A 23,633-nucleotide genomic window follows, 5' to 3' on the forward strand; every position below is an offset into this window, starting at 1 on the left:
TTTGATATACTATTTGCAAATTCCATATGTCGTTTCGGCGAGACAACTAGAAACAACACTCCGGATACTCGGACCATTTGCGGCACGATCGTCATTACTGAATGGGAACGGTGCAAAACCGGGCTTTTGGCATTCGTCGTGCATTGTGGGCCCCGCGATATTATTGCGTCTATCCGGGGCTGCGGCAGATCTACAAAGGAATAACTCCGCTCACGTGGAATCTTGTGCACGGGTTCCAAGGGAGGAAAGTTGCATACACCGTTTTTTCAAGTCTGAAATAATTAATGGAGGGGAACAAGATAGTGAGTGCATAAAGATTTAAGCGAGCAAAAAGCAAACGGGTGCTATCATACCAGCACTAATGCACCGGATCCCATCAGAACTCCGAAGTTAAGCATGCTTGGGCAAGAGTAGTACTAGGATGGGTGACCTCCTGGGAAGTCCTCGTGTTGCACCCCAATTTTATTAATATTTTGTTTTTGATATACTATTTGCAAATTCCATATGTCGTTTCGGCGAGACAACTGGAAACAACGCGCCGCATACTCATACCATTTGCGGCACGATCGTCATAACTAAATGGGAACGGTGCAAAACCGGGCTTTTGGCATTCGTCGTGCATTGTGGGCCCCGCGATATTATTGCATCTATCCGTGGCTGCGGCAGATCTGGAAAGGAATAACTCCGCTCACGTGGAAGCTTGTGCACGGTTACCATGGGAGGAAAGTTGCATACACCGTTTTTTCAAGTCTGAAAGAATTAATGGAGGGCAGCAAGATAGTGAGTGCACAAAGATTTAAGCGAGTAAGAAGAAAATGGGTGCGATCATACCAGCACTAATGCATCGGATCCCATTTGAACTCCGAAGTTAAGCGTTCTTGCGAGAGTAGTGCTAAGATTGGTGACCTCCAAGGAAGTCCTCGTGTTGCACCCCAATTTTATTAATATTTTATTTTTGATATACTATTTGCAAATTCCATATGTCATTTCGGCGAGACAACTAGAAACAACACGCCGGATACTCGGACCATTTGCGGCACGATCGTCATTACTGAATGGGAATGGTGCAAAACCGGGCTTTTGGCATTCGTCGTGCATTGTGGGCCCCGTGATATTATTGCATCTATCCGGGGCTGCGGCAGATCTGGAAAGGAATAACTCCGCTCACGTGGGAGTTTGTGCACGGTTACCAAGGGAAGAAAGTTGCATACACCATTTTTTCAAGTCTGAAAGAATTAATGGAGGGGAGAAAAATAGTGAGTGCATAAAGATTTAAGCGAGCAAGAAGAAAACGGGTGCGATCATACAAGCACTAATGCACCGGATCCCATCTGAACTCCGAAGTTAAGCGTTCTTGGCGAGAGTAGTACTAAGATTGGTGACCTCCTAGGAAGTCCTCGTGTTGCACCCCAATTTTATTAATATTTTATTTTTGATATACTATTTTCAAATTCCATATGTCGTTTCGGCGAGACAACTGGAAACAACGCGCCGGATACTCGGAGCATTTACGGTTCGATCGTCATTACTGAATGGTAACGGTGCAAACTGGGATTTGGGCGTTCGTCGTGGATTGTCGGCCCCGCGATATTATTGCATCTATCCGGGGCAGCGGCAGATCTGGAAATGAATAACTCCGCTCACGTGGGAGCTTGTGCACGGGTACCAAGGGAGGAAAGTTGCATACACCGTTTTTTCAAGTCTGAAAGAATTAATGGAGGGGAGCAAAATAGTGAGTGCATAAAGATTTAAGCGTGCAAGAAGAAAATGGGTGCGATCATACAAGCACTAATGCATCGGATCCCATTTGAACTCCGAAGTTAAGCGTTCTTGGCGAGAGTAGTACTAAGATTGGTGACCTCCTAGGAAGTCCTCGTGTTGCACCCCAATTTTATTAATATTTTATTTTTGATATACTATTTGCAAATTCCATATGTCGTTTCGGCGAGACAACTGGAAACAACGCGCCGGATACTCGCACCATTTGCGGTTCGTTCGTCATTATTGAATGGGAACGGTGCAAAATCGGGCTTTTGGTGTTCGTCGTGCATTGTGGGCCCTGCGATAGTATTGCATCTATCCGGGGCTGCGGCAGATCTGGAAATGAATAACTCCGCTCACGTGGGAGCTTGTGCACGGGTACCAAGGGAGGAATGTTGCATACACCATTTTTTCAAGTCTGAAAGAATTAATGGAGGGGAGCAAAATAGTGAGTGCATAAAGATTTAAGCGAGCAAGAAGCAATCGGGTGCGATCATACCAGCACTAATACACCAGATCCCATCAGAACTCCGAAGTTAAGCGTGCTTGGGCGAGAGTAGTACTAGGATTGGTGAACTCCTAGGATTTCCTCATGTTGCACCCCAATTTTATTAATATTTTATTTTTGATATACTATTTTCAAATTCCATATGTCGTTTCGGCGAGACAACTGGAAACAACGCGCCGGATACTCGGAGCATTTACGGTTCCATCGTCATTACTGAATGGGAACGGTGCCAAACCGGGATTTGGGCGTTCGTCGTGGATTGTGGGCCCCGTGATATTATTGCATCTATCCGGGGCTGCGGCAGATCTGGAAATGAATAACTCCGCTCACGTGGGAGCTTGTGCACGGGTACCAAGGGAGGAAAGTTGCATACACCGTTTTTTCAAGTCTGAAAGAATTAATGGAGGCCAGCAAGATAGTGAGTGCATAAAGATTTAAGCGAGCATGAAGAAAATGGGTGCGATCATACAAGCACTAATGCATCGGATCCCATTTGAACTCCGAAGTTAAGCGTTCTTGGCGAGAGTAGTACTAAGATTGGTGACCTCCTAAGAAGTCCTCGTGTTGCACCCCAATTTTATTAATATTTTATTTTTGATATACTATTTGCAAATTCCATATGTCGTTTCGGCGAGACAACTAGAAACAACGCGCCGGATACTCGGACCATTTGCGGTTCGATCGTCATTATTGAATGGGAACGGTGCAAAACCGGGCTTTTGGTGTTCGTCGTGCAATGTGGGCCCTGCGATAGTATTGCATCTATCCGGGACTGCGGCAGATCTGGAAATGAATAACTCCGCTCACGTGGGAGCTTGTGCACGGGTACCAAGGGAGGAAAGTTGCATACACCGTTTTTTCAAGTCTGAAAGAATTAATGGAGGGGAGCAAAATAGTGAGTGCATAAAGATTTAAGCGTGCAAGAAGAAAATGGGTGCGATCATACCAGCACTAATGCATCGGATCCCATTTGAACTCCGAAGTTAAGCGTTCTTGGCGAGAGTAGTACTAAGATTGGTGACCTCCTAGGAAGTCCTCGTGTTGCACCCCAATTTTATTAATATTTTATTTTTGATATACTATTTGCAAATTCCATATGTCGTTTCGGCGAGACAACTAGAAACAACACTCCGGATACTCGGACCATTTGCGGCACGATCGTCATTACTGAATGGGAACGGTGCAAAACCGGGCTTTTGGCATTCGTCGTGCATTGTGGGCCCCGCGATATTATTGCGTCTATCCGGGGCTGCGGCAGATCTACAAAGGAATAACTCCGCTCACGTGGAATCTTGTGCACGGGTTCCAAGGGAGGAAAGTTGCATACACCGTTTTTTCAAGTCTGAAATAATTACTGGAGGGGAACAAGATAGTGAGTGCATAAAGATTTAAGCGAGCAAAAAGCAAACGGGTGCGATCATACCAGCACTAATGCACCGGATCCCATCAGAACTCCGAAGTTAAGCATGCTTGGGCAAGAGTAGTCCTAGGATGGGTGACCTCCTGGGAAGTCCTCGTGTTGCACCCCAATTTTATTAATATTTTGTTTTTGATATACTATTTGCAAATTCCATATGTCGTTTCGGCGAGACAACTGGAAACAACGCGCCGCATACTCATACCATTTGCGGCACGATCGTCATAACTAAATGGGAACGGTGCAAAACCGGGCTTTTGGCATTCGTCGTGCATTGTCGGCCCCGCGATATTATTGCATCTATCCGGGGCTGCGGCAGATCTGGAAAGGAATAACTCCGCTCACGTGGAAGCTTGTGCACGGTTACCAAGGGAGGAAAGTTGCATACACCGTTTTTTCAAGTCTGAAAGAATTAATGGAGGGCAGCAAGATAGTGAGTGCACAAAGATTTAAGCGAGTAAGAAGAAAATGGGTGCGATCATACAAGCACTAATGCATCGGATCCCATTTGAACTCCGAAGTTAAGCGTTCTTGCGAGAGTAGTACTAAGATTGGTGACCTCCAAGGAAGTCCTCGTGTTGCACCCCAATTTTATTAATATTTTATTTTTGATATACTATTTGCAAATTCCATATGTCATTTCGGCGAGACAACTAGAAACAACACGCCGGATACTCGGACCATTTGCGGCACGATCGTCATTACTGAATGGGAATGGTGCAAAACCGGGCTTTTGGCATTCGTCGTGCATTGTGGGCCCCGTGATAGTATTGCATCTATCCGGGGCTGCGGCAGATCTGGAAAGGAATAACTCCGCTCACGTGGGAGTTTGTGCACGGTTACCAAGGGAAGAAAGTTGCATACACCATTTTTTAAAGTCTGAAAGAATTAATGGAGGGGAGAAAAATAGTGAGTGCATAAAGATTTAAGCGAGCAAGAAGAAAATGGGTGCGATCATACAAGCACTAATGCATCGGATCCCATTTGAACTCCGAAGTTAAGCGTTCTTGGCGAGAGTAGTACTAAGATTGGTGAACTCCTAGGAAGTCCTCGTGTTGCACCCCAATTTTATTAATATTTTATTTTTGATATACTATTTTCAAATTCCATATGTCGTTTCGGCGAGACAACTGGAAACAACGCGCCGGATACTCGAAGAATTTACGGTTCGATCGTCATTACTGAATGGTAACGGTGCAAACCGGGATTTGGGCGTTCGTCGTGGATTGTCGGCCCCGCGATATTATTGCATCTATCCGGGGCTGCGGCAGATCTGGAAATGAATAACTCCGCTCACGTGGGAGCTTGTGCACGGGTACCAAGGGAGGAAAGTTGCATACACCATTTTTTCAAGTCTGAAAGAATTAATGGAGGGGAGCAAAATAGTGAGTGCATAAAGATTTAAGCGAGCAAGAAGCAATCGGGTGCGATCATACCAGCACTAATACACCGGATCCCATCAGAACTCCGAAGTTAAGCGTGCTTGGGCGAGAGTAGTACTAGGATTGGTGAACTCCTAGGATTTCCTCATGTTGCACCCCAATTTTATTAATATTTTATTTTTGATATACTATTTTCAAATTCCATATGTCGTTTCGGCGAGACAACTGGAAACAACGCGCCGGATACACGGAGCATTTACGGTTCCATCGTCATTACTGAATGGGAACGGTGCCAAACCGGGATTTGGGCGTTCGTCGTGGATTGTGGGCCCCGTGATATTATTGCATCTATCCGGGGCTGCGGCAGATCTGGAAATGAATAACTCCGCTCACGTGGGAGCTTGTGCACGGGTACCAAGGGAGGAAAGTTGCATACACCATTTTTTCAAGTCTGAAAGAATTAATGGAGGCCAGCAAAATAGTGAGTGCATAAAGATTTAAGCGAGCATGAAGAAAATGGGTGCGATCATACAAGCACTAATGCATCGGATCCCATTTGAACTCCGAAGTTAAGCGTTCTTGGCGAGAGTAGTACTAAGATTGGTGACCTCCTAGGAAGTCCTCGTGTTGCACCCCAATTTTATTAATATTTTATTTTTGATATACTATTTGCAAATTCCATATGTCGTTTCGGCGAGACAACTAGAAACAACGCGCCGGATACTCGGACCATTTGCGGTTCGATCGTCATTATTGAATGGGAACGGTGCAAAACCGGGCTTTTGGTGTTCGTCGTGCAATGTGGGCCCTGCGATAGTATTGCATCTATCCGGGACTGCGGCAGATCTGGAAATGAATAACTCCGCTCACGTGGGAGCTTGTGCACGGGTACCAAGGGAGGAAAGTTGCATACACCATTTTTTCAAGTCTGAAAGAATTAATGGAGGGGAGCAAAATAGTGAGTGCATAAAGATTTAAGCGTGCAAGAAGAAAATGGGTGCGATCATACCAGCACTAATGCATCGGATCCCATTTGAACTCCGAAGTTAAGCGTTCTTGGCGAGAGTAGTACTAAGATTGGTGACCTCCTAGGAAGTCCTCGTGTTGCACCCCAATTTTATTAATATTTTATTTTTGATATACTATTTGCAAATTCCATATGTCGTTTCGGCGAGACAACTAGAAACAACACTCCGGATACTCGGACCATTTGCGGCACGATCGTCATTACTGAATGGGAACGGTGCAAAACCGGGCTTTTGGCATTCGTCGTGCATTGTGGGCCCCGCGATATTATTGCGTCTATCCGGGGCTGCGGCAGATCTACAAAGGAATAACTCCGCTCACGTGGAATCTTGTGCACGGGTTCCAAGGGAGGAAAGTTGCATACACCGTTTTTTCAAGTCTGAAATAATTAATGGAGGGGAACAAGATAGTGAGTGCATAAAGATTTAAGCGAGCAAAAAGCAAACGGGTGCGATCATACCAGCACTAATGCACCGGATCCCATCAGAACTCCGAAGTTAAGCATGCTTGGGCAAGAGTAGTACTAGGATGGGTGACCTCCTGGGAAGTCCTCGTGTTGCACCCCAATTTTATTAATATTTTGTTTTTGATATACTATTTGCAAATTCCATATGTCGTTTCGGCGAGACAACTGGAAACAACGCGCCGCATACTCATACCATTTGCGGCACGATCGTCATAACTAAATGGGAACGGTGCAAAACCGGGCTTTTGGCATTCGTCGTGCATTGTGGGCCCCGCGATATTATTGCATCTATCCGGGGCTGCGGCAGATCTGGAAAGGAATAACTCCGCTCACGTGGAAGCTTGTGCACGGTTACCATGGGAGGAAAGTTGCATACACCGTTTTTTCAAGTCTGAAAGAATTAATGGAGGGCAGCAAGATAGTGAGTGCACAAAGATTTAAGCGAGTAAGAAGAAAATGGGTGCGATCATACCAGCACTAATGCATCGGATCCCATTTGAACTCCGAAGTTAAGCGTTCTTGCGAGAGTAGTGCTAAGATTGGTGACCTCCAAGGAAGTCCTCGTGTTGCACCCCAATTTTATTAATATTTTATTTTTGATATACTATTTGCAAATTCCATATGTCATTTCGGCGAGACAACTAGAAACAACACGCCGGATACTCGGACCATTTGCGGCACGATCGTCATTACTGAATGGGAATGGTGCAAAACCGGGCTTTTGGCATTCGTCGTGCATTGTGGGCCCCGTGATATTATTGCATCTATCCGGGGCTGCGGCAGATCTGGAAAGGAATAACTCCGCTCACGTGGGAGTTTGTGCACGGTTACCAAGGGAGGAAAGTTGCATACACCATTTTTCAAGTCCGAAAGAATTAATGGAGGGGAGCAAGATAGTGAGTGCATAAAGATTTAAGCAAGCAAGAAGCAAACGGGTGCGATCATACCAGCACTAATACACCGGATCCCATCAGAACTCCGAAGTTAAGCGTGCTTGGACGAGAGTAGTACTAGGATTGGTGAACTCCTAGGAAATCCTCGTGTTGCACCCCAATTTTATTAATATTTTATTTTTGATATACTATTTTCAGATTCCATATGTCGTTTCGGCGAGACAACTGGAAACAACGCGCCGGATACTCGGAGCATTTACTGTTCGACCGTCATTACTAAATGGGAACGGTGCAAAACCGGGATTTGGGCGTTCGTCGTGGATTATTGGCCCCGCGATATTATTGCATCTATCCAGGGCAGTGGCAGATCTGGAAAGGAATAACTCCGCTCACGTGGGAGCTTGTGCATGGGTACCAAGGGAGGAAAGTTGCATACACCGTTTTTTCAAGTCTGAAAGAATTAATGGAGGGGAGCAAAATAGTGAGTGCGTAAAGATTTAAGCGAGCAAGAAGAAAATGGGTGCGATCATACCAGCACTAATGCATCGGATCCCATTTGAACTCCGAAGTTAAGCGTTCTAGGCGAGAGTAGAACTAAGATTGGTGACCTCCTAGGAAGTCCTCGTGTTGCACCCCAATTTTATTAATATTTTCTTTTTGATATACTATTTGCAAATTCCATATGTCGTTTCGGCGAGACAACAGGAAACAACGCGCCGGATACTCGGAACATTTGCGGTTCGATCGTCATTATTGAATGGGAATGGTGCAAAACCGGGCTTTGGGTGTTCGTCGTGCATTGTGGGCCCCGCGATAGTATTGCATCTATCCGGGGCTGTGGCAGATCTGGAAATGAATAACTCCGCTCATGTGGGAGCTTGTGCACGGGTACCAAGGGAGGAAAGTTGCATACACCGTTTTTTCAAGTCTGAAGAATTAATAGAGGGGTGCATGGTAGTGAGTGCATAAAGATTTAAGCGAGCAAGAAGCAATCGGGTGCGATCATACCAGCACTAATACACCGGATCCCATCAGAACTCCGAAGTTAAGCGTGCTTGGGCGAGAGTAGTACTAGGATTGGTGAACTCCTAGGAAGTCCTCGTGTTGCACCCCAATTTTATTAAAATTTTATTTTTGATATACTATTTTCAAATTCCATATGTCGTTTCGGCGAGAAAACTGGAAACAACGCGCCGGATACTCGGACCATTTACGGTTCGATCGTCATTACTGAATGGGAACGGTGCAAAACCGGGATTTGGGCGTTCGTCGTGGATTGTGGGCCCTGCGATATTTTTGCATCTATCCGGGGCTGCGGCAAATCTGGAAATGAATAACTCCGCTCACGTGGGAGCTTGTGCACGGGTACCAAGGGAGGAAAGTTGCATACACCGTTTTTTAAAGTCTGAAAGAATTAATGGAGGGGAGAAAAATAGTGAGTGCATAAAGATTTAAGCGAGCAAGAAGAAAATGGGTGCGATCATACAAGCACTAATGCATCGGATCCCATTTGAACTCCGAAGTTAAGCGTTCTTGGCGAGAGTAGTACTAAGATTGGTGACCTCCTAAGAAGTCCTCGTGTTGCACCCCAATTTTATTAATATTTTATTTTTTATATACTATTTTCAAATTCCATATGTCGTTTCGGCGAAACAACTAGAAACAACGCACCGGATACTCGGAGCATTTACGGTTCGATCATCATTACTGAATGGGAACGGTTCAAAACCTGGATTTGGGCGTTCGTCGTGGATTGTGGGCCCCGCGATATTATTCATCTATCCGGGGCTGCGGCAGATCTGGAAATGAATAACTCCGCTCACGTGGGAGCTTGTGCACGGGTACCAAGGGAGGAAAGTTGCATACACCATTTTTTAAAGTCTGAAAGAATTAATGGAGGGGAGAAAAATAGTGAGTGCATAAAGATTTAAGCGAGCAAGAAGAAAATGGGTGCGATCATACAAGCACTAATGCATCGGATCCCATTTGAACTCCGAAGTTAAGCGTTCTTGGCGAGAGTAGTACTAAGATTGGTGACCTCCTAGGAAGTCCTCGTGTTGCACCCCAATTTTATTAATATTTTATTTTTGATATACTATTTTCAAATTCCATATGTCGTTTCGGCGAAACAACTGGAAACAACGCGCCGGATACTCGGAGCATTTACGGTTCGATCATCATTACTGAATGGGAACGGTTCAAAACCGGGATTTGGGCGTTCGTCGTGGATTGTGGGCCCCGTGATATTATTGCATCTATCCGGGGCTGCGGCAGATCTGGAAATGAATAACTCCGCTCACGTGGGAGCTTGTGCATGGGTACCAAGGGAGGAAAGTTGCATACACCGTTTTTTCAAGTCTGAAAGAATTAATGGAGGGGAGCAAAATAGTGAGTGCGCAAAGATTTAAGCGAGCAAGAAGAAAATGGGTGCGATCATACCAGCACTAATGCATCGGATCCCATTTGAACTCCGAAGTTAAGCGTTCTTGGCGAGAGTAGTACTAAGATTGGTGACCTCCAAGGAAATCCTCGTGTTGCACCCCAATTTTATTAATATTTTCTTTTTGATATACTATTTGCAAATTCCATATGTCGTTTCGGCGAGACAACAAGAAACAACACGCCGGATACTCGGACCATTTGCGGTACGATCGTCATTACTGAATGGGAATGGTGCAAAACCGGGCTTTTGGTGTTCGTCGTGCATTGTGGGCCCCGCGATAGTATTGCATCTATCCGGGGCTGTGGCAGATCTGGAAATGAATAACTCCGCTCACGTGGGAGCTTGTGCACGGGTACCAAGGGAGGAAAGTTGCATACACCGTTTTTTCAAGTCTGAAGAATTAATGGAGGGGTGCAAGATAGTGAGTGCATAAAGATTTAAGCGAGCAAGAAGAAAACGGGTGCGATCATACCAGCACTAATACACCGGATCCCATCAGAACTCCGAAGTTAAGCGTGCTTTGGCGAGAGTAGTACTAGGATTGGTGAACTCCTAGGAAGTCCTCGTGTTGCACCCCAATTTTATTAAAATTTTATTTTTGATATACTATTTTCAAATTCCATATGTCGTTTCGGCGAGAAAACTGGAAACAACGCGCCGGATACTCGGAGCATTTACGGTTCGATCGTCATTACTGAATGGTAACGGTGCAAAACCGGGATTTGGGCGTTCGTCGTGGATTGTGGGCCCCGCGATATTATTGCATCTATCCGGGGCTGCGGCAGATCTGGAAATGAATAACTCCGCTCACGTGGGAGCTTGTGCACGGGTACCAAGGGAGGAAAGTTGCATACACCGTTTTTTCAAGTCTGAAAGAATTAATGGAGAGGAGAAAAATAGTGAGTGCATAAAGATTTAAGCGAGCAAGAAGAAAATGGGTGCGATCATACAAGCACTAATGCATCGGATCCCATTTGAACTCCGAAGTTAAGCGTTCTTGGCGAGAGTAGTACTAAGATTGGTGACCTCCTAGGAAGTCCTCGTGTTGCACCCCAATTTTATTATTATTTTATTTTTGATATACTATTTTCAAATTCCATATGTCGTTTCGGCGAGACAACTGGAAACAACGCGCCGGATACTCGGAGCATTTACGGTTCGATCGTCATTACTGAATGGGAACGGTGCAAAACCGGGATTTGGGCGTTCGTCGTGGATTGTGGGCCCCGCGATATTATTGCATCTATCCGGGGCTGCGGCAGATCTGGAAATGAATAACTCCGCTCACGTGGGAGCTTGTGCACGGGTACCAAGGGAGGAAAGTTGCATACACCGTTTTTTCAAGTCTGAAAGAATTAATGGAGGCCAGCAAGATAGTGAGTGCATAAAGATTTAAGCGAGCATGAAGAAAATGGGTGCGATCATACAAGCACTAATGCATCGGATCCCATTTGAACTCCGAAGTTAAGCGTTCTTGGCGAGAGTAGTACTAAGATTGGTGACCTCCTAAGAAGTCCTCGTGTTGCACCCCAATTTTATTAATATTTTATTTTTGATATACTATTTGCAAATTCCATATGTCGTTTCGGCGAGACAACTAGAAACAACGCGCCGGATACTCGGACCATTTGCGGTTCGATCGTCATTATTGAATGGGAACGGTGCAAAACCGGGCTTTTGGTGTTCGTCGTGCAATGTGGGCCCTGCGATAGTATTGCATCTATCCGGGACTGCGGCAGATCTGGAAATGAATAACTCCGCTCACGTGGGAGCTTCTGCACGGGTACCAAGGGAGGAAAGTTGCATACACCGTTTTTTCAAGTCTGAAAGAATTAATGGAGGGGAGCAAAATAGTGAGTGCATAAAGATTTAAGCGTGCAAGAAGAAAATGGGTGCGATCATACCAGCACTAATGCATCGGATCCCATTTGAACTCCGAAGTTAAGCGTTCTTGGCGAGAGTAGTACTAAGATTGGTGACCTCCTAGGAAGTCCTCGTGTTGCACCCCAATTTTATTAATATTTTATTTTTGATATACTATTTGCAAATTCCATATGTCGTTTCGGCGATACAACTAGAAACAACACTCCGGATACTCGGACCATTTGCGGCACGATCGTCATTACTGAATGGGAACGGTGCAAAACCGGGCTTTTGGCATTCGTCGTGCATTGTGGGCCCCGCGATATTATTGCGTCTATCCGGGGCTGCGGCAGATCTACAAAGGAATAACTCCGCTCACGTGGAATCTTGTGCACGGGTTCCAAGGGAGGAAAGTTGCATACACCGTTTTTTCAAGTCTGAAATAATTACTGGAGGGGAACAAGATAGTGAGTGCATAAAGATTTAAGCGAGCAAAAAGCAAACGGGTGCGATCATACCAGCACTAATGCACCGGATCCCATCAGAACTCCGAAGTTAAGCATGCTTGGGCAAGAGTAGTACTAGGATGGGTGACCTCCTGGGAAGTCCTCGTGTTGCACCCCAATTTTATTAATATTTTGTTTTTGATATACTATTTGCAAATTCCATATGTCGTTTCGGCGAGACAACTGGAAACAACGCGCCGCATACTCATACCATTTGCGGCACGATCGTCATAACTAAATGGGAACGGTGCAAAACCGGGCTTTTGGCATTCGTCGTGCATTGTGGGCCCCGCGATATTATTGCATCTATCCGGGGCTGCGGCAGATCTGGAAAGGAATAACTCCGCTCACGTGGAAGCTTGTGCACGGTTACCATGGGAGGAAAGTTGCATACACCGTTTTTTCAAGTCTGAAAGAATTAATGGAGGGCAGCAAGATAGTGAGTGCACAAAGATTTAAGCGAGTAAGAAGAAAATGGGTGCGATCATACCAGCACTAATGCATCGGACCCCATTTGAACTCCGAAGTTAAGCGTTCTTGCGAGAGTAGTGCTAAGATTGGTGACCTCCAAGAAAGTCCTCGTGTTGCACCCCAATTTTATTAATATTTTATTTTTGATATACTATTTGCAAATTCCATATGTCATTTCGGCGAGACAACTAGAAACAACACGCCGGATACTCGGACCATTTGCGGCACGATCGTCATTACTGAATGGGAATGGTGCAAAACCGGGCTTTTGGCATTCGTCGTGCATTGTGGGCCCCGTGATATTATTGCATCTATCCGGGGCTGCGGCAGATCTGGAAAGGAATAACTCCGCTCACGTGGGAGTTTGTGCACGGTTACCAAGGGAGGAAAGTTGCATACACCATTTTTTAAAGTCTGAAAGAATTAATGGAGGGGAGAAAAATAGTGAGTGCATAAAGATTTAAGCGATCAAGAAGAAAATGGGTGCGATCATACAAGCACTAATGCATCGGATCCCATTTGAACTCCGAAGTTAAGCGTTCTTGGCGAGAGTAGTACTAAGATTGGTGACCTCCTAGGAAGTCCTCGTGTTGCACCCCAATTTTATTAATATTTTATTTTTGATATACTATTTTCAAATTCCATATGTCGTTTCGGCGAGACAACTGGAAACAACGCGCCGGATACTCGGAGCATTTACGGTTCGATCGTCATTACTGAATGGTAACGGTGCAAACTGGGATTTGGGCGTTCGTCGTGGATTGTGGGCCCCGCGATATTATTGCATCTATCCGGGGCTGCGGCAGATCTGAAAATGAATAACTCCGCTCACGTGGGAGCTTGTGCACGGGTACCAAGGGAGGAAAGTTGCATACACCGTTTTTCCAAGTCTGAAAGAATTAATGGAGGGGAGCAAAATAGTGAGTGCATAAAGATTTAAGCGTGCAAGAAGAAAATGGGTGCGATCATACAAGCACTAATACATCGGATCCCATTTGAACTCCGAAGTTAAGCGTTCTTGGCGAGAGTAGTACTAAGATTGGTGACCTCCTAGGAAGTCCTCGTGTTGCACCCCAATTTTATTAATATTTTATTTTTGATATACTATTTGCAAATTCCATATGTCGTTTCGGCGAGACAACTGGAAACAACGCGCCGCATACTCATACCATTTGCGGCACGATCGTCATAACTAAATGGGAACGGTGCAAAACCGGGCTTTTGGCATTCGTCGTGCATTGTGGGCCCCGCGATATTATTGCATCTATCCGGGGCTGCGGCAGATCTGGAAATGAATAACTCCGCTCACGTGGAAGCTTGTGCACGGTTACCAAGGGAGGAAAGTTGCATACACCGTTTTTTCAAGTCTGAAAGAATTAATGGAGGGCAGCAAGATAGTGAGTGCACAAAGATTTAAGCGAGCAAGAAGAAAATGGGTGCGATCATACAAGCACTAATGCATCGGATCCCATTTGAACTCCGAAGTTAAGCGTTCTTGGCGAGAGTAGTACTAAGATTGGTGACCTCCTAGGAAGTCCTCGTGTTGCACCCCAATTTTATTAATATTTTATTTTTGATATACTATTTTCAAATTCCATATGTCGTTTCGGCGAGACAACTGGATACAACGCGCCGGATACTCGGAGCATTTACGGTTCGATCGTCATTACTGAATGGTAACGGTGCAAACTGGGATTTGGGCGTTCGTCGTGGATTGTGGGCCCCGCGATATTATTGCATCTATCCGGGGCTGCGGCAGATCTGGAAATGAATAACTCCGCTCACGTGGGAGCTTGTGCACGGGTACCAAGGGAGGAAAGTTGCATACACCATTTTTTAAAGTCTGAAAGAATTAATGGAGGGGAGAAAAATAGTGAGTGCATAAAGATTTAAGCGAGCAAGAAGAAAATGGGTGCGATCATACAAGCACTAATGCATCGGATCCCATTTGAACTCCGAAGTTAAGCGTTCTTGGCGAGAGTAGTACTAAGATTGGTGACCTCCTAGGAAGTCCTCGTGTTGCACCCCAATTTTATTAATATTTTATTTTTGATATACTATTTTCAAATTCCATATGTCGTTTCGGCGAGACAACTGGAAACAACGCGCCGGATACTCGGAGCATTTACGGTTCGATCATCATTACTGAATGGGAACGGTGCAAAACCGGGATTTGGGCGTTCGTCGTGGATTGTGGGCCCCGCGATATTATTGCATCTATCCGGGGCTGCGGCAGATCTGGAAATGAATAACTCCGCTCACGTGGGAGCTTGTGCACGGGTACCAAGGGAGGAATGTTGCATACACCATTTTTTCAAGTCTGAAAGAATTAATGGAGGGGAGCAAAATAGTGAGTGCATAAAGATTTAAGCGAGCAAGAAGCAATCGGGTGCGATCATACCAGCACTAATACACCGGATCCCATCAGAACTCCGAAGTTAAGCGTGCTTGGGCGAGAGTAGTACTAGGATTGGTGAACTCCTAGGATTTCCTCATGTTGCACCCCAATTTTATTAATATTTTATTTTTGATATACTATTTTCAAATTCCATATGTCGTTTCGGCGAGACAACTGGAAACAACGCGCCGGATACTCGGAGCATTTACGGTTCCATCGTCATTACTGAATGGGAACGGTGCCAAACCGGGATTTGAGCGTTCGTCGTGGATTGTGGGCCCCGTGATATTATTGCATCTATCCGGGGCTGCGGCAGATCTGGAAATGAATAACTCCGCTCACGTGGGAGCTTGTGCACGGGTACCAAGGGAGGAAAGTTGCATACACCATTTTTTCAAGTCTGAAAGAATTAATGGAGGCCAGCAAGATAGTGAGTGCATAAAGATTTAAGCGAGCATGAAGAAAATGGGTGCGATCATACAAGCACTAATGCATCGGATCCCATTTGAACTCCGAAGTTAAGCGTTCTTGGCGAGAGTAGTACTAAGATTGGTGACCTCCTAAGAAGTCCTCGTGTTGCACCCCAATTTTATTAATATTTTATTTTTGATATACTATTTGCAAATTCCATATGTCGTTTCGGCGAGACAACTAGAAACAACGCGCCGGATACTCGGACCATTTGCGGTTCGATCGTCATTATTGAATGGGAACGGTGCAAAACCGGGCTTTTGGTGTTCGTCGTGCATTGTGGGCCCTGCGATAGTATTGCATCTATCCGGTACTGCGGCAGATCTGGAAATGAATAACTCCGCTCACGTGGGAGCTTCTGCACGGGTACCAAGGGAGGAAAGTTGCATACACCGTTTTTTCAAGTCTGAAAGAATTAATGGAGGGGAGCAAAATAGTGAGTGCATAAAGATTTAAGCGTGCAAGAAGAAAATGGGTGCGATCATACCAGCACTAATGCATCGGATCCCATTTGAACTCCGAAGTTAAGCGTTCTTGGCGAGAGTAGTACTAAGATTGGTGACCTCCTAGGAAGTCCTCGTGTTGCACCCCAATTTTATTAATATTTTATTTTTGATATACTATTTGCAAATTCCATATGTCGTTTCGGCGATACAACTAGAAACAACACTCCGGATACTCGGACCATTTGCGGCACGATCGTCATTACTGAATGGGAACGGTGCAAAACCGGGCTTTTGGCATTCGTCGTGCATTGTGGGCCCCGCGATATTATTGCGTCTATCCGGGGCTGCGGCAGATCTACAAAGGAATAACTCCGCTCACGTGGAATCTTGTGCACGGGTTCCAAGGGAGGAAAGTTGCATACACCGTTTTTTCAAGTCTGAAATAATTACTGGAGGGGAACAAGATAGTGAGTGCATAAAGATTTAAGCGAGCAAAAAGCAAACGGGTGCGATCATACCAGCACTAATGCACCGGATCCCATCAGAACTCCGAAATTAAGCATGCTTGGGCAAGAGTAGTACTAGGATGGGTGACCTCCTGGGAAGTCCTCGTGTTGCACCCCAATTTTATTAATATTTTGTTTTTGATATACTATTTGCAAATTCCATATGTCGTTTCGGCGAGACAACTGGAAACAACGCGCCGCATACTCATACCATTTGCGGCACGATCGTCATAACTAAATGGGAACGGTGCAAAACCGGGCTTTTGGCATTCGTCGTGCATTGTGGGCCCCGCGATATTATTGCATCTATCCGGGGCTGCGGCAGATCTGGAAAGGAATAACTCCGCTCACGTGGAAGTTTGTGCACGGTTACCATGGGAGGAAAGTTGCATACACCGTTTTTTCAAGTCTGAAAGAATTAATGGAGGGCAGCAAGATAGTGAGTGCACAAAGATTTAAGCGAGTAAGAAGAAAATGGGTGCGATCATACCAGCACTAATGCATCGGATCCCATTTGAACTCCGAAGTTAAGCGTTCTTGCGAGAGTAGTGCTAAGATAGGTGACCTCCAAGAAAGTCCTCGTGTTGCACCCCAATTTTATTAATATTTTATTTTTGATATACTATTTGCAAATTCCATATGTCATTTCGGCGAGACAACTAGAAACAACACGCCGGATACTCGGACCATTTGCGGCACGATCGTCATTACTGAATGGGAATGGTGCAAAACCGGGCTTTTGGCATTCGTCGTGCATTGTGGGCCCCGTGATATTATTGCATCTATCCGGGGCTGCGGCAGATCTGGAAAGGAATAACTCCGCTCACGTGGGAGTTTGTGCATGGTTACCAAGGGAGGAAAGTTGCATACACCATTTTTTCAAGTCTGAAAGAATTAATGGAGGGGAGCAAAATAGTGAGTGCATAAAGATTTAAGCGTGCAAGAAGAAAATGGGTGCGATCATACCAGCACTAATGCATCGGATCCCATTTGAACTCCGAAGTTAAGCGTTCTTGGCGAGAGTAGTACTAAGATTGGTGACCTCCTTGGAAGTCCTCGTGTTGCACCCCAATTTTATTAATATTTTATTTTTGATATACTATTTGCAAATTCCATATGTCGTTTCGGCGAGACAACTAGAAACAACACTCCGGATACTCGGACCATTTGCGGCACGATCGTCATTACTGAATGGGAACGGTGCAAAACCGGGCTTTTGGCATTCGTCGTGCACTGTGGGCCCCGCGATATTATTGCGTCTATCCGGGGCTGCGGCAGATCTACAAAGGAATAACTCCGCTCACGTGGAATCTTGTGCACGGGTTCCAAGGGAGGAAAGTTGCATACACCGTTTTTTCAAGTCTGAAATAATTAATGGAGGGGAACAAGATAGTGAGTGCATAAAGATTTAAGCGAGCAAAAAGCAAACGGGTGCGATCATACCAGCACTAATGCACCGGATCCCATCAGAACTCCGAAGTTAAGCATGCTTGGGCAAGAGTAGTACTAGGATGGGTGACCTCCTGGGAAGTCCTCGTGTTGCACCCCAATTTTATTAATATTTTGTTTTTGATATACTATTTGCAAATTCCATATGTCGTTTCGGCGAGACAACTGGAAACAACGCGCCGCATACTCATACCATTTGCGGCACGATCGTCATAACTAAATGGGAACGGTGCAAAACCGGGCTTTTGGCATTCGTCGTGCATTGTGGGCCCCGCGATATTATTGCATCTATCCGGGGCTGCGGCAGATCTGGAAAGGAATAACTCCGCTCACGTGGAAGCTTGTGCACGGTTACCCTGGGAGGAAAGTTGCATACACCGTTTTTTCAAGTCTGAAAGAATTAATGGAGGGCAGCAAGATAGTGAGTGCACAAAGATTTAAGCGAGTAAGAATAAAATGGGTGCGATCATACCAGCACTAATGCATCGGATCCCATTTGAACTCCGAAGTTAAGCGTTCTTGCGAGAGTAGTGCTAAGATTGGTGACCTCCAAGGAAGTCCTCGTGTTGCACCCCAATTTTATTAATATTTTATTTTTGATATACTATTTGCAAATTCCATATGTCATTTCGGCGAGACAACTAGAAACAACACGCCGGATACTCGGACCATTTGCGGCACGATCGTCATTACTGAATGGGAATGGTGCAAAACCGGGCTTTTGGCATTCGTCGTGCATTGTGGGCCCCGTGATATTATTGCATCTATCTGGGGCTGCGGCAGATCTGGAAAGGAATAACTCCGCTCACGTGGGAGATTGTGCACGGTTACCAAGGGAGGAAAGTTGCATACACCATTTTTCAAGTCCGAAAGAATTAATGGAGGGGATCAAGATAGTGAGTGCATAAAGATTTAAGCAAGCAAGAAGCAAACGGGTGCGATCATACCAGCACTAATACACCGGATCCCATCAGAACTCCGAAGTTAAGCGTGCTTGGACGAGAGTAGTACTAGGATTGGTGAACTCCTAGGAAATCCTCGTGTTGCACCCCAATTTTATTAATATTTTATTTTTGATATACTATTTTCAGATTCCATATGTCGTTTCGGCGAGACAACTGGAAACAACGCGCCGGATACTCGGAGCATTTACTGTTCGATCGTCATTACTAAATGGGAACGGTGCAAAACCGGGATTTGGGCGTTCGTCGTGGATTATTGGCCCCGCGATATTATTGCATCTATCCGGGGCAGTGGCAGATCTGGAAAGGAATAACTCCGCTCACGTGGGAGCTTGTGCACGGGTACCAAGGGAGGAAAGTTGCATACACCGTTTTTTCAAGTCTGAAAGAATTAATGGAGGGGAGCAAAATAGTGAGTGCGTAAAGATTTAAGCGAGCAAGAAGAAAATGGGTGCGATCATACCAGCACTAATGCATCGGATCCCATTTGAACTCCGAAGTTAAGCGTTCTTGGCGAGAGTAGAACTAAGATTGGTGACCTCCTAGGAAGTCCTCGTGTTGCACCCCAATTTTATTAATATTTTCTTTTTGATATACTATTTGCAAATTCCATATGTCGTTTCGGCGAGACAACAGGAAACAACGCGCCGGATACTCGGAGCATTTGCAGTTCGATCGTCATTATTGAATGGGAATGGTGCAAAACCGGGCTTTGGGTGTTCGTCGTGCATTGTGGGCCCCGCGATAGTATTGCATCTATCCGGGGCTGTGGCAGATCTTGAAATGAATAACTCCGCTCATGTGGGAGCTTGTGCACGGGTACCAAGGGAGGAAAGTTGCATACACCGTTTTTTCAAGTCTGAAGAATTAATGGAGGGGTGCATGATAGTGAGTGCATAAAGATTTAAGCGAGCAAGAAGCAATCGGGTGCGATCATACCAGCACTAATACACCGGATCCCATCAGAACTCCGAAGTTAAGCGTGCTTGGGCGAGAGTAGTACTAGGATTGGTGAACTCCTAGGAAGTCCTCGTGTTGCACCCCAATTTTATTAAAATTTTATTTTTGATATACTATTTTCAAATTCCATATGTCGTTTCGGCGAGAAAACTGGAAACAACGCGCCGGATACTCGGACCATTTACGGTTCGATCGTCATTACTGAATGGGAACGGTGCAAAACCGGGATTTGGGCGTTCGTCGTGGATTGTGGGCCCTGCGATATTTTTGCATCTATCCGGGGCTGCGGCAGATCTGGAAATGAATAACTCCGCTCACGTGGGAGCTTGTGCACGGGTACCAAGGGAGGAAAGTTGCATACACCGTTTTTTAAAGTCTGAAAGAATTAATGGAGGGGAGAAAAATAGTGAGTGCATAAAGATTTAAGCGAGCAAGAAGAAAATGGGTGCGATCATACAAGCACTAATGCATCGGATCCCATTTGAACTCCGAAGTTAAGCGTTCTTGGCGAGAGTAGTACTAAGATTGGTGACCTCCTAGGAAGTCCTCGTGTTGCACCCCAATTTTATTAATATTTTATTTTTTATATACTATTTTCAAATTCCATATGTCGTTTCGGCGAAACAACTGGAAACAACGCGCCGGATACTCGGAGCATTTACGGTTCGATCATCATTATTGAATGGGAACGGTTCAAAACCGGGATTTGGGCGTTCGTCGTGCATTGTGGGCCCCGCGATATTATTGCATCTATCCGGGGCTGCGGCAGATCTGGAAATGAATAACTCCGCTCACGTGGGAGCTTGTGCACGGGTACCAAGGGAGGAAAGTTGCATACACCGTTTTTTAAAGTCTGAAAGAATTAATGGAGGGGAGAAAAATAGTGAGTGCATAAAGATTTAAGCGAGCAAGAAGAAAATGGGTGCGATCATACAAGCACTAATGCATCGGATCCCATTTGAACTCCGAAGTTAAGCGTTCTTGGCGAGAGTAGTACTAAGATTGGTGACCTCGTAGAAGTCCTCGTGTTGCACCCCAATTTTATAAATATTTTATTTTTGATATACTATTTGCAAATTCCATATGTCGTTTCGGCGATACAACTAGAAACAACACGCCGGATACTCGGACCATTTGCGGCACGATCGTCATTACTGAATGGGAACGGTGCAAAACCGGGCTTTTGGCATTCGTCATGCATTGTGGGCCCCGCGATATTATTGCATCTATCCGGGGCTACGGTAGATCTACAAAGGAATAACTCCGCTCACGTGGAAGCTTGTGCACGGTTACCAAGGGAGGAAAGTTGCATACACCATTTTTTCAAATCTGTAATAATTAATGGAGGGGAACAAGATAGTGAGTGCATAAAGATTTAAGCGAGCAAAAAGCAAACGGGTGCGATCATACCAGCACTAATGCACCGGATCCCATCAGAACTCCGAAGTTAAGCATGCTTGGGCAAGAGTAGTACTAGGATGGGTGAACTCCTGGGATGTCCTCGTGTTGCACCCCAATTTTATTAATATTTTATTTTTGATATACTATTTGCAAATTCCATATGTCGTTTCGGCGAGACAACTAGAAACAACGCGCTGGATACTCGGACCATTTGCGGTACGATCGTCATAACTAAATGGGAACGGTGCGAAACCGGGCTTTTGGCATTCGTTGTGCATTGTGGGCCCCGCGATATAATTGCATCTATCCGGGGCTGCGGCAGATCTGCAAAGGAATAACTCCGCTCACGTGGAAGCTTGTGCACGGTTACCATGGGAGGAAAGTTGCATACACCGTTTTTTCAAATCTGAAAGAATTAATGCAGGGCAGCAAGATAGTGAGTGCACAAAGATTTAAGCGAGTAAGAAGAAAATGGGTGCGATCATACCAGCACTAATGCATCGGATCCCATTTGAACTCCGAAGTTAAGCGTTCTTGGCGAGAGTAGTACTAAGATTGGTGACCTCCAAGGAAGTCCCCGTGTTGCACCCCAATTTTATTAATATTTTATTTTTGATATACTATTTGCAAATTCCATATGTCGTTTCGGCGAGACAACTAGAAACAACACGCCGGATACTCGGACCATTTGCGGTTCGATCGTCATTACTGAATGGGAACGGTGCACAACCGGGCTTTTGGTGTTCGTCGTGCATTGTGGGCCCCGCGATAGTATTGCATCTATCCGGGGCTGTGGCAGATCTCGAAATGAATAACTCCGCTCACGTGGGATCTTGTGCACGGGTACCAAGGGAGGAAAGTTGCATACACCGTTTTTCAAGTCTGAAAGAATTAATGGAGGGGAGCAAAATAGTGAGTGCATAAAGATTTAAGCGTGCAAGAAGAAAATGGGTGCGATCAAACAAGCACTAATGCATCGGATCCCATTTGAACTCCGAAGTTAAGCGTTCTTGGCGAGAGTAGTACTAAGATTGGTGACCTCCTAGGAAGTCCTCGTGTTGCACCCCAATTTTATTAATATTTTATTTTTGATATACTATTTGCAAATTCCATATGTCGTTTCGGCGAGACAACTGGAAACAACGCGCCGGATACTCGCACCATTTGCGGTTCGTTCGTCATTACTGAATGGGAACGGTGCAAAACCGGGCTTTTGGTGTTCGTCGTGCATTGTGGGCCCCGCGATAGTATTGCATCTATCCGGGGCTGCGGCAGATCTGGAAATGAATAACTCCGCTCACATGGGAGCTTGTGCACGGGTACCAAGGGAGGAATGTTGCATACACCGTTTTTTCTAGTCTGAAAGAATTAATGGAGGGGAGCAAAATAGTGAGTGCATAAAGATTTAAGCGTGCAAGAAGAAAATGGGTGCGATCATACCAGCACTAATGCATCGGATCCCATTTGAACTCCGAAGTTAAGCGTTCTTGGCGAGAGTAGTACTAAGATTGGTGACCTCCTAGGAAGTCCTCGTGTTGCACCCCAATTTTATTAATATTTTATTTTTGATATACTATTTGCAAATTCCATATGTCGTTTCGGCGATACAACTAGAAACAACACTCCGGATACTCGAACCATTTGCGGCGCGATCGTCATTACTGAATGGGAACGGTGCAAAACCGGGCTTTTGGCATTCGTCGTGCATTGTGGGCCCCGCGATATTATTGCATCTATCCGGGGCTGCGGCAGATCTACAAAGGAATAACTCCGCTCACGTGGAAGCTTGTGCACGGGTACCAAGGGAGGAAAGTTGCATACACCGTTTTTTCAAGTCTGAAATAATTAATGGAGGGAAACAAGATAGTGAGTGCATAAAGATTTAAGCGAGCAAAAAGCAAACGGGTGCGATCATACCAGCACTAATGCACCGGATCCCATCAGAACTCCGAAGTTAAGCATGCTTGGGCAAGAGTAGTATTAGGATGGGTGACCTCCTGGGAAGTCCTCGTGTTGCACCCCAATTTTATTAATATTTTATTTTTGATATATCTATTTGCAAATTCCATATGTCGTTTCGGCGAGACAGCTGGAAACAACGCGCCGGATACTCGGACCATTTGCGGCACGATCGTCATAACTAAATGGGAACGGTGCAAAACCGGGCTTTTGGCATTCGTCGTGCATTGTGGGCCCCGTGATATTATTGCATCTATCCGGGGCTGCGGCAGATCTGGAAAGGAATAACTCCGCTCACGTGGAAGCCTGTGCACGGTTACCATGGGAGGAAAGTTGCATACACCG

General features: G+C 45.4%; 9 non-coding genes and 38 pseudogenes across 9 annotated transcripts; all 47 read left to right on the plus strand.

Annotated features, from left to right (window-relative positions):
- The first annotated feature begins 339 nt into the window (after window positions 1-339).
- On the plus strand, window positions 340-458 carry LOC148856815 (5S ribosomal RNA). The gene has a single exon (XR_016097733.1). It is a non-coding gene; the product is annotated as a 5S ribosomal RNA (ribosomal RNA).
- Window positions 459-817: 359 nt separating this feature from the next.
- On the plus strand, window positions 818-934 carry LOC148856816 (5S ribosomal RNA; annotated as a pseudogene).
- Window positions 935-1,293: 359 nt separating this feature from the next.
- LOC148856817 (5S ribosomal RNA) lies at window positions 1,294-1,411 on the plus strand (annotated as a pseudogene).
- Window positions 1,412-1,769: 358 nt separating this feature from the next.
- On the plus strand, window positions 1,770-1,887 carry LOC148856818 (5S ribosomal RNA; annotated as a pseudogene).
- A 359-nt stretch (window positions 1,888-2,246) lies between these two features.
- On the plus strand, window positions 2,247-2,365 carry LOC148856819 (5S ribosomal RNA; annotated as a pseudogene).
- Window positions 2,366-2,724: 359 nt separating this feature from the next.
- Window positions 2,725-2,842, plus strand: LOC148856820 (5S ribosomal RNA; annotated as a pseudogene).
- Window positions 2,843-3,201: 359 nt separating this feature from the next.
- On the plus strand, window positions 3,202-3,319 carry LOC148856821 (5S ribosomal RNA; annotated as a pseudogene).
- Window positions 3,320-3,678: 359 nt separating this feature from the next.
- LOC148856822 (5S ribosomal RNA) lies at window positions 3,679-3,797 on the plus strand. The gene has a single exon (XR_016097809.1). It is a non-coding gene; the product is annotated as a 5S ribosomal RNA (ribosomal RNA).
- Window positions 3,798-4,156: 359 nt separating this feature from the next.
- LOC148856823 (5S ribosomal RNA) lies at window positions 4,157-4,273 on the plus strand (annotated as a pseudogene).
- A 359-nt stretch (window positions 4,274-4,632) lies between these two features.
- LOC148856824 (5S ribosomal RNA) lies at window positions 4,633-4,750 on the plus strand (annotated as a pseudogene).
- A 358-nt stretch (window positions 4,751-5,108) lies between these two features.
- Window positions 5,109-5,227, plus strand: LOC148856825 (5S ribosomal RNA; annotated as a pseudogene).
- Window positions 5,228-5,586: 359 nt separating this feature from the next.
- LOC148856826 (5S ribosomal RNA) lies at window positions 5,587-5,704 on the plus strand (annotated as a pseudogene).
- A 359-nt stretch (window positions 5,705-6,063) lies between these two features.
- On the plus strand, window positions 6,064-6,181 carry LOC148856827 (5S ribosomal RNA; annotated as a pseudogene).
- A 359-nt stretch (window positions 6,182-6,540) lies between these two features.
- LOC148856828 (5S ribosomal RNA) lies at window positions 6,541-6,659 on the plus strand. Its single transcript, XR_016097004.1, has one exon. It is a non-coding gene; the product is annotated as a 5S ribosomal RNA (ribosomal RNA).
- Window positions 6,660-7,018: 359 nt separating this feature from the next.
- On the plus strand, window positions 7,019-7,135 carry LOC148856829 (5S ribosomal RNA; annotated as a pseudogene).
- A 358-nt stretch (window positions 7,136-7,493) lies between these two features.
- LOC148856830 (5S ribosomal RNA) lies at window positions 7,494-7,612 on the plus strand (annotated as a pseudogene).
- Window positions 7,613-7,971: 359 nt separating this feature from the next.
- Window positions 7,972-8,089, plus strand: LOC148856831 (5S ribosomal RNA; annotated as a pseudogene).
- A 358-nt stretch (window positions 8,090-8,447) lies between these two features.
- On the plus strand, window positions 8,448-8,566 carry LOC148856832 (5S ribosomal RNA). The gene has a single exon (XR_016098196.1). It is a non-coding gene; the product is annotated as a 5S ribosomal RNA (ribosomal RNA).
- Window positions 8,567-8,925: 359 nt separating this feature from the next.
- On the plus strand, window positions 8,926-9,043 carry LOC148856833 (5S ribosomal RNA; annotated as a pseudogene).
- A 358-nt stretch (window positions 9,044-9,401) lies between these two features.
- LOC148856834 (5S ribosomal RNA) lies at window positions 9,402-9,519 on the plus strand (annotated as a pseudogene).
- A 359-nt stretch (window positions 9,520-9,878) lies between these two features.
- On the plus strand, window positions 9,879-9,996 carry LOC148856835 (5S ribosomal RNA; annotated as a pseudogene).
- Window positions 9,997-10,354: 358 nt separating this feature from the next.
- Window positions 10,355-10,473, plus strand: LOC148856836 (5S ribosomal RNA; annotated as a pseudogene).
- Window positions 10,474-10,832: 359 nt separating this feature from the next.
- Window positions 10,833-10,950, plus strand: LOC148856837 (5S ribosomal RNA; annotated as a pseudogene).
- A 359-nt stretch (window positions 10,951-11,309) lies between these two features.
- On the plus strand, window positions 11,310-11,427 carry LOC148856838 (5S ribosomal RNA; annotated as a pseudogene).
- A 359-nt stretch (window positions 11,428-11,786) lies between these two features.
- Window positions 11,787-11,904, plus strand: LOC148856839 (5S ribosomal RNA; annotated as a pseudogene).
- Window positions 11,905-12,263: 359 nt separating this feature from the next.
- LOC148856840 (5S ribosomal RNA) lies at window positions 12,264-12,382 on the plus strand. Its single transcript, XR_016097005.1, has one exon. It is a non-coding gene; the product is annotated as a 5S ribosomal RNA (ribosomal RNA).
- Window positions 12,383-13,217: 835 nt separating this feature from the next.
- On the plus strand, window positions 13,218-13,335 carry LOC148856841 (5S ribosomal RNA; annotated as a pseudogene).
- Window positions 13,336-13,693: 358 nt separating this feature from the next.
- Window positions 13,694-13,811, plus strand: LOC148856842 (5S ribosomal RNA; annotated as a pseudogene).
- A 359-nt stretch (window positions 13,812-14,170) lies between these two features.
- Window positions 14,171-14,288, plus strand: LOC148856843 (5S ribosomal RNA; annotated as a pseudogene).
- A 358-nt stretch (window positions 14,289-14,646) lies between these two features.
- LOC148856844 (5S ribosomal RNA) lies at window positions 14,647-14,764 on the plus strand (annotated as a pseudogene).
- A 359-nt stretch (window positions 14,765-15,123) lies between these two features.
- Window positions 15,124-15,242, plus strand: LOC148856845 (5S ribosomal RNA; annotated as a pseudogene).
- A 359-nt stretch (window positions 15,243-15,601) lies between these two features.
- LOC148856846 (5S ribosomal RNA) lies at window positions 15,602-15,719 on the plus strand (annotated as a pseudogene).
- A 359-nt stretch (window positions 15,720-16,078) lies between these two features.
- On the plus strand, window positions 16,079-16,196 carry LOC148856847 (5S ribosomal RNA; annotated as a pseudogene).
- Window positions 16,197-16,555: 359 nt separating this feature from the next.
- LOC148856848 (5S ribosomal RNA) lies at window positions 16,556-16,674 on the plus strand. Its single transcript, XR_016097845.1, has one exon. It is a non-coding gene; the product is annotated as a 5S ribosomal RNA (ribosomal RNA).
- Window positions 16,675-17,509: 835 nt separating this feature from the next.
- On the plus strand, window positions 17,510-17,627 carry LOC148856849 (5S ribosomal RNA; annotated as a pseudogene).
- A 359-nt stretch (window positions 17,628-17,986) lies between these two features.
- LOC148856850 (5S ribosomal RNA) lies at window positions 17,987-18,105 on the plus strand. Its single transcript, XR_016097007.1, has one exon. It is a non-coding gene; the product is annotated as a 5S ribosomal RNA (ribosomal RNA).
- A 359-nt stretch (window positions 18,106-18,464) lies between these two features.
- LOC148856851 (5S ribosomal RNA) lies at window positions 18,465-18,581 on the plus strand (annotated as a pseudogene).
- Window positions 18,582-18,939: 358 nt separating this feature from the next.
- LOC148856852 (5S ribosomal RNA) lies at window positions 18,940-19,058 on the plus strand (annotated as a pseudogene).
- Window positions 19,059-19,417: 359 nt separating this feature from the next.
- LOC148856853 (5S ribosomal RNA) lies at window positions 19,418-19,535 on the plus strand (annotated as a pseudogene).
- Window positions 19,536-19,893: 358 nt separating this feature from the next.
- On the plus strand, window positions 19,894-20,012 carry LOC148856854 (5S ribosomal RNA). The gene has a single exon (XR_016098197.1). It is a non-coding gene; the product is annotated as a 5S ribosomal RNA (ribosomal RNA).
- A 359-nt stretch (window positions 20,013-20,371) lies between these two features.
- LOC148856855 (5S ribosomal RNA) lies at window positions 20,372-20,489 on the plus strand (annotated as a pseudogene).
- Window positions 20,490-20,848: 359 nt separating this feature from the next.
- LOC148856856 (5S ribosomal RNA) lies at window positions 20,849-20,965 on the plus strand (annotated as a pseudogene).
- Window positions 20,966-21,324: 359 nt separating this feature from the next.
- Window positions 21,325-21,443, plus strand: LOC148856857 (5S ribosomal RNA; annotated as a pseudogene).
- A 359-nt stretch (window positions 21,444-21,802) lies between these two features.
- Window positions 21,803-21,920, plus strand: LOC148856858 (5S ribosomal RNA; annotated as a pseudogene).
- A 358-nt stretch (window positions 21,921-22,278) lies between these two features.
- On the plus strand, window positions 22,279-22,396 carry LOC148856859 (5S ribosomal RNA; annotated as a pseudogene).
- Window positions 22,397-22,755: 359 nt separating this feature from the next.
- On the plus strand, window positions 22,756-22,873 carry LOC148856860 (5S ribosomal RNA; annotated as a pseudogene).
- A 359-nt stretch (window positions 22,874-23,232) lies between these two features.
- LOC148856861 (5S ribosomal RNA) lies at window positions 23,233-23,351 on the plus strand. The gene has a single exon (XR_016097511.1). It is a non-coding gene; the product is annotated as a 5S ribosomal RNA (ribosomal RNA).
- The last annotated feature ends 282 nt before the right edge of the window (window positions 23,352-23,633 follow it).

Source organism: Nelumbo lutea, chromosome 4 (genome assembly GCF_056320005.1).
Source record: "Nelumbo lutea isolate HS-2025 chromosome 4, American lotus-T2T, whole genome shotgun sequence".
NCBI classification, from domain to species: Eukaryota; Viridiplantae; Streptophyta; class Magnoliopsida; order Proteales; family Nelumbonaceae; genus Nelumbo; species Nelumbo lutea.